The sequence below is a fragment of the Brachyistius frenatus genome, unplaced genomic scaffold (assembly GCF_029030835.1).
Source record: "Brachyistius frenatus isolate BFR_SWC_R1_liver_20210118 unplaced genomic scaffold, ASM2903083v1 Contig_106, whole genome shotgun sequence".
NCBI classification, from domain to species: domain Eukaryota; kingdom Metazoa; phylum Chordata; class Actinopteri; family Embiotocidae; genus Brachyistius; species Brachyistius frenatus.
In genome coordinates this window covers 532,501-537,802 of record NW_027210705.1, presented here as the reverse complement: position 1 = coordinate 537,802, position 5,302 = coordinate 532,501, and the positions used below count along the sequence as shown (strand labels likewise).

Here is a 5,302-nt window from a genome sequence, read left to right as displayed (position 1 = left end):
AACACTAAAAAAAATCCCAAAAAAAGCGGATATAGATAATGGATGGATGGATGGATGGACTTTCTGGTTAAATAAAGGTTGAAATGAAAAAATAGTGGATAATTTACTTGCACAAAGTCTTCATACTAGAGTAGAGCTACTTTAAGGATGAGTTCAAGTCTGTCTTATTTAATTTTGTGTTGTTAATGTGTCTCTTTAAAACAGTAGATGATCTTGTAATCCACAAAGGCAGATTGTTGAGTCAATTTATTTGAACCAATATCACAAATCACACATTTTCTGCGAGGGGCTTTCCAATCTGTGAAGCACAGACACCCTCTGTTCGTAGACACTTGAAATGGAAGAGAAAAATCAAACCCCCAAAAGATCATTAAATGTGAAAAAATGGGGGAAAAAAATCTCAGAATAGCAGCTGAGGAGAGATCCCTGCAGGACGGAAAGACATGCAATTTATATCGTGTCGACAGAAAAGCAGGACAAGAAAGAATTCATTTTTATTTTTATTAGCAGTTCACCTTCCTGGACTTTACATTGTCATCTACTGTCTTCAATAAACATCTCAAGTCACATTCAAAATCAAAATTTCCCTTTAAAACAGCTTAAAACCTGCTGTTTAAGGTCCACTGAAAAAACGAAAGGTTATGAACATCTATGAGAACTTTTCAAGTGCTTAAAGTCATTAAATCAATAAAACTCCATGGTCTGCACCTTGCTGTGCTCCCGTATTTCATTAATAGTCGTGCATTATTTCAACCAATAGGCCCTCAGGATCAAAAAGGTTCTAGAAAATGTAGCACAAAATACCTAAATTGGAAGCCATGCTTTCTGTATTGTAGAACTGCATTCACTCCTCTATGAAATGGCAAAGGTGTTTGAAACTTTCAGTTCAATTCAGTGCTGATTATTTTAATCAGTCTGCACTTTAGCTGCAGAACCACAATGGAGGCAGACTTGTTGAATGTGATGGATTATAAAGTTAAAGCGAGTGTCAAGGATCTGAGATGAATGAACAAGAACAAGAAGAAATACTTCAAGCTGTACAGTCTGTATTTTAAAATTATCAGCAAAATGGTGAATGTGAAACTAATGTTAAAGCACAGGCACGGTTCCTTAAAGAGAGAAATGTAACCGCTCTGCTAATCACCCGGAAAAGAGAGCAGCAGGATCAAATGAAGGTTTTATATTCTCCTTGAAGGGTGACACCTCTTTTTCAAATTTGAGTGATTCCAGTTGAAACATGCATTCGTCTCGTCTCCTCTGCCAACACTGTCGGACTGCACAAAGCCTGCAGGCATGAAGGCAGATTGAGCACCTTCGTATCTTCGCTCTGAGCTCAATTGTATGAAGAGAAATTTGACTCAAAGTGGTCGCAAATCCAAATGAAATCATCTGCAAATGAAAAACAAGATTTATAAAAAGTAATTTGTTCTTAATACTCACAAATGTCTGTTTGAATTCACACAAAAATACCAAGCAATGTGAAAACAGGTGTAAACAAATAAATAAAAAAAAAAACATTTTTAAGATTATTTTTTTTTGGTGTTATTTACAGATTTTTAGCTTTCAGGGAACTTATGTCTTATTTCAAAGAGGGAAAGACATTTTGTGAATATAAAGAATAGCTTGTCACTCTGCAATTAGAGCACAGGTTACATTTACCAACTATAGACTCAGCTCAGTAGCCTGCCAGGTGGCGGACTGCTGCGGAGAAGAGCATTTTTAGACCACTGCAGATGAACATTTGTAGATGACTTATTACTTGTGACTATTTTGAGTCTAATTTCTCTCCACTTCTAGAAGCTCAGAACCACAAAGATATTTCTCACAGACAGGATTTGTCACTGTGGCATGTGGTTGACACGACATACTTATTAAGCTACTGGACAACCGTGGTGCATTTTTTGGAACACTTTTTCCTGTTATAAATTATTAACCATAAGAACATGAGGTTGAATCAGTGGGTGTGGACCTCAGCTCTGACTCATACTTTAAAAATGTACAGAGGGAAAATATTTATTGCTCATTTAGTTACGGCCAGCTGTGGTTTTCCTAGTAAGATAACTTCTGTTAATTGCACGGGCTAATTTCAGCTGATTAGCATATGATAATTTGTACCCTCACATAACTGAAATGGAGAGCAGTTAAATATCTAAATCTGACAGTCTTGAATAATAATTTAGTAAATAGACTAAATATTGATACCAATAAATGTCATGAAATTATTGTTTGTGACATGAAAAGCCTGATTTGTTTTCACATAATTGGACTCAGTGTTAGTGTTGGTCTGTCCATCAATATATGAACATCTATCTCCATTAAAGAGTTAAATTGTCTCGTAGCCATTTTGACTGTATCGAAAGGGATTACAAGGATGTGTTTCAGTCTTGAAAAAAACACATTTGTTTTTGAATTGAATGACAGAGCTTCATTTGTCAGTTTTAACCTGTTAATATGTACGATATTTGTTTATTCTTTGCCCCATCTAATTTTTTCTATAATTTGCCTTTTTGTTTATTTCTTTTCAGAAGCAATTTCCTGAATGCCGATATTTATTTATAGTTGAATCTAATCAGTGTTTTGTTGGTGATGAACTGGAGAGGCAGTGACCGGTCCTCCTCTGCTCACTGCTGCATGTGATGAAGCGCTCAGTGGGTTGGAAGGAGCCACATGGTGGCAGTGTCCACAAATGCTGTCAGCTTGTCCTCCATGTCCACATGGAAACAACCTCTTACTTGAAGTTGGCTGGTCCACTTTCAAGGTGACTGCATCTCCAGCTAACAAGCCTCTGTGTCTCACGAAAAGATTCTCATAGTGGCACAATTTAAACAGAGATCCCTGTGAAATGCAGATGGTAACCCAACTGGCACTCTGGGCAAGTGTCCAAAATCTTTAAATTCTTTCCTGTGTTATGTCTGAGTCACTGTGACTCCTCCGACCATCATCAATCACCAGAGAGGTCAATCTAAGAGACTTTTAATGGTTCACGCTGATAGTTTTTGGTCACAGTTTGATGCTATGATGGAAAATCACACAGAATAAACTAGGTGAAAGGTCATCGGTCTGAATAGGAGTGATAATGATGAGGACCAGTGATGACTTGATTATGAACCAGATGCAATATTACAACTACACAGAAATATTTTGTTAACTGGCAGGAAGAAATGCACAAAGCTTCTGTTTGTTTAATTCATAAAGCAACACTCAGTCTGACAGGTGCTCTGCTACCGGGAAGCAAGGGAAACTCCACTGCTCCAACGGATGAGTATCAGAGAGCCACTTTTATAGACTCTATTGACATAACGTAATCTCATCACATCATTTCACTTCACCTGTCGAAGACCCACAAATTTGTCTTCAGGCGGGAGAGAAAGTTTTGTTGTGGGGCATCATTCCTGGGTGATTCACCGCTGATCCTGGCCACGGTCTCCAAAGAGAGATCCAAAGAAGAATAACATTGAGATTAGCTTGACATTGGACAGAATTGATAACTATGTCTCTCTAAGTAGGACAAGTACTTGTGTGTGTGTGTGTGTGTGTGTGTGTGTGTGTGTGTGTGTGTGTGTGTGTGTGTGTGTGTGTGTGTGTGTGTGTGTGTGTGTGTGTGTGTGTGTAACAAGCAGATACACAGGAAAGCCATCTTAATTTGGGTTTGTGTTACTTCCTCTTAAAAACATACCACAATGTTTGGTCATCTGAAGTGCTTCCGTAAATAATCGGATTATCTTGCCATGCTGAATAGTACGGTGCTTTCCACCTATTAATGCAGTATAAGTCACTGGCCCTTGACTAACCAGAAGCACTACACCGATGCCTCTGTGCTGACTGCAGGCTCCATATGACAGATGTTGTTTAGAGGTTGACCAGCCGGCTCCCGGCTTCGACCTGCTGTTGTCCCGGTGAAGAATGACGCAGGTATTGCACAACATTTTCCTTGGTTATGACGGTGTGACATCACTGGCTCCTCTTAATGCTCACTGTTTCCCAGTTCCCCTGACGCGCAATACACTCTTTAACGATTGCACTGTTGTGTGTAAACACCGCAAACAGCTCAAAGAGTGCACGCATGCACACACTCACACAGAGCTTCACCGCCTCAGGTCCTGCTGTATCCACGTGACGTCACGTATGAGTCAGGTGAATGCATGCATGCATGCGTGTGGGTGTGTGTACAGGCACCTGCTGGCTGTGGGATGTTTGCATAATCAGCATGGCAGCACACCTTGGTCACAAGGTAAACTTTCCACTGTGTCAGAGAAAAATATGTCTGTTTCACACTTGAGTAGTCCAGGAATGGCCTACTTTTACAGATGGGACTGATGGGAGGTGGAAGGTTGAAGATCAGGTGTCAGGGTCTGAGTGTAGGCTACATCCTCTCTGCTTATGCAGTGGGAGAGGGACACTTCACTCTTGTAGGATAATAGTTTGTTTCAACTTGTGCAAGATAAAAAAAAAAAACCACATTTCATGCACCTTATACACACACGCATATTAGAGAATCCATAATTTAGTTTTTACTTGAGAACATTTTTCTTTAAAGGAACTGTTCAACATTTTGGGGATTTTGCTTTCTTGCAGAGACTTCAGTGAGATGTATACAGAGAGCAATTAGCTTAGCATACAGACTGGAAACAGAGGGAAACAGCAAGCCTGTCTTTATCCAGAGGATCACATCTGATTGCCTTTGCATCGCACCAGTGAACTCCTTTATATTTTGTATGCTTGCTATAAAACCAAAACCAAATGAGAGAAAACATGATATTTTTACTTGTCGTTTTTTGCGCAGATTAAACAAACCAGGAACGATGTGTTAATTAGTGAGCTTCGGAGGTGTTGGTTAGTCTTTGGATAGACCCTGGCAAACTGGTTTTGCTTGTTTTCAGCATTTATGCTAAACTAAGCTAACTGAATGCAGCCTCCACTTATACTGCAAAGACAGAAGAGTGGTCTCAAACTTCACATCCATTTCTCATTAAAAAGTGAAAGAGCCCAAATTCTCAAATAAATACCCAGCTATTGCTACATAATACAAAAGTGACCTAGAAATCTATATAACACATGTACCCCCCGCCCCCCCCCCACAAAACAAAAAACAAAAAACAAAAACAAAACATTTTTGCTGTATACTACTGACATGTTTGTTTGCATTGCTTCACAAACTAGAGCAACATGGATATTTTATTTCGATAATAAAAACAAGCACATAATGAGATTTATAAGTAAATAATCAATCTAATATAAATAGTCTGCACATATATAGTGCTTTATCACCCCAGCGTTCTCAAAGGGCTTCTGTTTGTGTCCC

The 5,302-nt window shown here is 39.0% G+C and overlaps 1 long non-coding RNA gene across 1 annotated transcript in view; it reads right to left on the bottom strand.

Moving 5' to 3' along the window:
* Positions 1-1,554: 1,554 nt before the first annotated feature.
* The window catches only part of LOC138628816 (uncharacterized), a 44,406-nt gene continuing 40,658 nt past the window's right edge, over positions 1,555-5,302 (bottom strand). The window contains exon 3 of the long non-coding RNA XR_011311494.1: positions 1,555-3,424. This is a non-coding gene — a long non-coding RNA (uncharacterized lncRNA). The remainder of the gene's footprint in view (positions 3,425-5,302) is intronic.